Below are 5819 nucleotides of genomic sequence, written 5' to 3'. Positions count from 1 at the left end.
ATATGTACAGTTGCGAGCATTGAAATAGTAGTGCCTATTGGTCAAGAGATTTTTGCTTTAAATTTTGTTTATTTTATGATATTGCCGTCGATCAATATTTTAGTTATATTCTCTGAAGTATAACGGTCCTGTTATTCACAACAATAAGTGTGAAACACTTACCGTTACTTTTTTAGAGCCAATTTTATTGGGATATCTGTTTTTATGAGCGAGCAATAGAATAGTAGTGAACGGTGAGTTGATTACAAACAGATAATTTTTACTAAACAAAATTTAATTTTATCAAACAAAAAGTATGTTTCCTAATATTTTATTTATTATTCAATGCAAAAAGCAAAAAAATATATGATTTTGCTCCTTTTATTGGGCCGCGGGAAGCACTGTAGTGAAGAAAAACGAGAATGGATTCAATCTGTCATAAACAACGGTAAATCCTACAAGGGAGTGGAAAGACTTGTAGGGTGTTAAGCCACAATGATTCGCAATGCAATTATTTATAAAAAAAAAGGCGAAAAAAGGGGCGCAAGGTGGATTCTTTCTGAGAATTTTACACGAATAGCTGTAAGATGTGCCAAGACTCGACCTAGAATGTCAGCTATGGAGATTCGGAATGAGCTTAACCTGGCCTGCGGTGTTCATACAGTGAGAAGACTTCTACATGAACATAATTTATATGTCCGCTGTCCTCGAAAAGTACCGTTATTAAAAAAAAAATCATGTAGCAAGACGTCTTAAATTCGCCAAAGGACACCTGAATTCGCCGACTGAGAAATGGCGCAACATCTTGTGGACAGACGTGTCGAAAGTTGTTCTATACGGCGTTAAAGGGTCCAGTCAGTATCTAAGATGCTCCCCTAATGCAGAGTACGAATCCAGATTCAGCACAAAAACTTTGAAGCATGGCGGTTTGAATATCATGGTTTGGGCTGTTTTTCTTACAGGCCCAATTTTTTTGTGTAGTCCCAATTCACAAGATTACTGGCATAATGGACCGATACACATACGTGAATATAATGGAGTATATCATGATTCCATTTGCTGAAGAGGACATGCCGCTGAAAAGGATATTTAAGCAGGATAACGACCCGAAGCCACCAGTAGGGTGATTTCGGGTCAATGCAATTGAGGTCATGGATACACCAGCTCAATCCCCTGGCCTCAATCCTATTGAAAACCGTTGAGCAGACGTCAAGAAAACGGCGCGGAAGGATAAACTCAAAAACAACAACGAGTTGTGGACCGTAGTGCAGCAATCATGGCAGAGCATATCACTGAAAAGATGCCACAGTCTCGTAGATTCTCTGAAGAAGCGATATATTGCTGTTATCAGAAATCATGGCCATGCTACCAAGTACTAAGATCTCCTATAGACGAAACTTGCAAAAATCCTTCAGTATTTTTTAAAAAATTTTTTTAGTACTTTACTACTATTTTACTGCTCCCCAAAATTTTCATACTTAAACACATCTTTGTAAATAAACATATCTTATACATATTTAAATCTAAATATTTTTAGTAATAAACATAGCCTGGAAAATATGATCCACTTTTGCATTTCAATGGATGTTAAAACTGTTTGACATTTTACGTAACTCACAGATATGTAAAGCTCTAACACCCACTACTATTTCACTGCTCGCAGCTGTATATACATACATATGTAAATTTATACTAATTGTTTTCAAATGTACATACATAAGAAAGTATGTATGCCCAAATTATTCGGGATACGGACATGCATGTAGCTTAGTGGTTGTTATAGCTCCAGCATTATGCCGAGTTGGCAGTTCTTGGCCGGATAAAAATTCGTCCGTCCGGTTACCCGACTTTCGTGGAAACGGCATATAGCTTTACGTTTATAATTTTTTATGTTGCTTTATCTGCTTGATGTTGTGCTCAAAGCACTATTATGTATAAAAAGTACAACTTTAACTATGTAGATCAAAGGCTGAAGTTAGCAAATGCACTTTGATAGGCCCCTAGCGAAATGATGAAACATTTGATGGACAGATAAATCCATAATCGTGCTATACGGTGCAATGGGATCTCGTCAATATCAATAAGATGACTAACCAACTCGGAGTGCAATCAAAAATACACCACCAAAATAATTAAATATGGGAAGTTTGGGCATGTTTTTAAATTTATATAGTTGGACCGATATATTGGATAAAAGAAACCATGAATCGTACTGTGTATGTTCGAATTTTACAGGAAGTAATGCTACCATATTCCCGTGAAAAAATGCCGCTATTTTGGGTCTTTCAACAATGACACAAAGCACACAAGCAAGTTGGCCCAGCAGTGGTTTTAGAAAAGTAGGATTAGAGTGGCCTGCACAATCTCCAAATCTCTACCCTATAGAATTTGTGGTTGCCGATGCTAATCCGACTAATAATAATCAACTTTGAGAAACTCTTGGGCGTGCATGAAACTCAATAACAATCGAACGATTGGAAAAACTTATTGTTTCAATACATTGTAAAAGCCAACAAAGTACACGTTACTAAGAATTATTTAGTTTGTCATATACTTAAGTTAATTTTGCTATGAAAATCTTTAATTTTTAAATTAGTACCAGAAACATTTTTACTCATCTGAATTATATTTACTATTATTTTGACAGTCTTTATATTATTATTAATTTAATTAATTCGAAATTAAACATGATCAAATAATACTAAATATCAAAAGTTGCAAAATAAAAATTTAGCAAATAACAAACCGACATTTTCTTTATTTTTTTACTACTGTTATTTTAACCACAACTGTACATACGTATGCACGAAATTAAACACACATACATTATACAATACTTAAATTTGTGATTAAAATCTAAAATAAAAATTTATTTTTTCCACCTCCATATCAATGCTTTTTGCTTATTTTGGCAGATAACATGTTCAGATAATACATTGAAAACATTAAGATAAGAGTGGTGTTCATTACACACCCAACCTTCTATTTACTTATTTATGAATATGTCCTCCGAGTGATAATTCTATACCTACATATATGTATAAATACACATTTAGGTACAAACGTACATACGTTTGTTTGCATGCATTTTAAATCCAATACTAAAATTCAATATCTCGCTTTGACTTTGTGCTCTGCATTCATCTTTCATAAGTTCAAGGCTAGAAGCGTTGCCGTTAATACAAAGTTCATTTAAAAGTACTGGAAAATGTTATCTATAAAGAATTATACTATATATTTTTTAACTTGGTCTCTTGCAGAAATAATTAATTTTATAAATATTAAAGTTTGTGCAATTTTTTGTAAATTATTAAGGTAAAATTGTATTTTCATTGCAAAAATGTAACGAAACATTTGTACTTCGATTTTATTAAAATCTTATAACAAATATTCTCATTTTCTAGCTTATTGTTTAAGCCGCTAAATACGTACATATATTAGTAAGATATAATTTCACTTTATAACAATAAATGCTAGTATTTGGAAATAAATCAAAGAAATACTGAAAATTGTTTATACGAATGTACCATGTACATACATATGTACATGTTGTATGTATATGTTTTTCCATATTTTAGATTGTATCTAATACGCAATTATTGCCTCCATTTCCGACACAGTATACATACATATATACATATATGCATTATATAGTATACTGTAGTAATTTAAAATAAACGTCAGCAGTGCTGGTGCGATATAGAATTTTAACTTATAAAATTTTGTATTATTTCATTTTATTTCACCCATTAAAATGTGTAATGCTGGGTTTATCAACTTCGGTGCAACTCAGTCCAGTGTACCTCATTGTTTTATTATTTTTACTTCGCTCAAAATTTATAATTAACTGTAATATGTACTACTTTACATATACATATGTATGTATGTACGTATGTACAGAAAATGATGCAAATTGTTTAAAGTTGTAAATGTAATTGAACAACAGCCGAAGGTAACACCGTTGATAAACAGGTTGTATTCTGAAATTTAAACTTTTAAATACTTATGTATATGTAGCATCGTAGTTAGGTAATTTACCATTCTCGCCAAATTCAATCAAATGCGTCAAAATGCAAATAATTAGCTGTAGTAAAACCAATTTCGTTGCGACTAAGTACGCATAGGCATGTTCTTATATACATATATACATGTGTATGTAATTTTATAAAGACGTGATTCCATTCGAAATTTCATTGCGTGCATTGACAATGCCAAAACTGCAAATTTTAACAGTGTGTGGTATGTTATGTAATTATGTCCATGTGTTTCTCAAAGCAAGTCCTATAACATCTATTACAAGCCATATCGGAAGAAAACTATTTTAACACACATACTGAATACAGGGTACAGTTCTCGGACGCGAACAAATTCGTGAATCATTAAGCTAATTGAAAGGAGTTATAGTATAGTTGTAGCAGCAACAATAGCAGTGCACACTAGCATTTCTACTTACACATATACACCACTGGCAGTCAATGTGATTATACGAAAATAACTTCATACCAGTTTTTACAATCGTGGAATGAAGTGCATTGACTTTTATATGTATAAACTGTGCCATGCTTCATTGAAATATAGAGTACTCGAAGGTGCCTTTTGTGGCTTTGATTTGCGCATTCAATGGAACTATGACTATTAAAATATACCACATAAGGTTTTACATCATCGTATATATAGTATAATACATTTGATTATTTGCTTTAATTTAAAAAGGTTTCACCATATGACCATGTATTTTACACAAAGCATACGGGTATATAGATGAATGTACATATGTATATATTCAACAGGTTTCTGTTTATATTATTGTGTGCACTTGCATAAGAACACAAGGATATATGAGGAAATCTGACATTTTTGCTTATTTCACTTTGAACTACATAAGTGTAATATCTTGTACTAAATTAAATCACATTTATGCGTAATTTTAACATGGAATTTTTGCATATAAAGACCAGGAAAACCAATTAAAGTTTTATTTGGATATTTTTTTATTAATACGTGTACATAATTTAACAGACCCCTTAAACAATAAATGCAAAACTTCTGGACACAAAGCTTAAAACTTGAGTACAACAAAATAAAACTACATTTTCTGCATGACTGACGTTTACTACATACATATGTATGTACAAATACAAAATTTTATTCGAAATAGTCACATTTTACTTTCACAAAAGACCTCAAACGATTCGGACATTGATTAATAGCAGCACGCACAGTTTCTCTTGATATTGACGACGCTGCTCGAATACTGGAGCAGAATCTTGGTGGAAGATCCAATGTTCTTTACCGAAAATAGTTTTGCCTTACTGCTTTACCACTCCTTCTAAAACACCAGTTTTAACTCCTATTTTACAGAAGTGAAAAGGTGTAACGCCATTATAGAACCTGGATGGAGACCATGGAATAACATTTTTTTTGCTCTTGGGAAGTTTTTGCGTAGATTTTGTCATTTCCCTTATTAAATTTTTTTTAACAGTGAACATTTTTTGATCTTTAAAAAAGATACTATCATGCGCCTGTGAGAAATTGATCAGTTGACCGACTTAGTTTTAGCATTGATCGGGTCGGTATATCTATTTCCCTTAACAAAATTTTGCGTTTTCTAAAAGGATTTCTGCGAATGCAGACTTCATCCGTAAACCTTTGGTAAGGGCTGATTATTAAACAAGGATTGCGTTTTAAATTTCGGGATTCTCCATTAAGATCTATACACTTTTGTATGCGTTTGGACTAATAGTCGAAGCACTTTTGTCAATGTGATCGAGGTATCTCAAAACCCTAATTCTGACCGTATCATCGGCCTCTTCAAGTGTCGAAAAACGTTGACGTCTTAG

The sequence above is a fragment of the Bactrocera tryoni genome, chromosome 5 (genome assembly GCF_016617805.1).
Source record: "Bactrocera tryoni isolate S06 chromosome 5, CSIRO_BtryS06_freeze2, whole genome shotgun sequence".
In the NCBI taxonomy this organism is placed as follows: Eukaryota; Metazoa; Arthropoda; class Insecta; order Diptera; family Tephritidae; genus Bactrocera; species Bactrocera tryoni.
The sequence above is the reverse complement of the archived record's forward strand: the minus strand, read 5'-3'. Positions refer to the sequence as shown.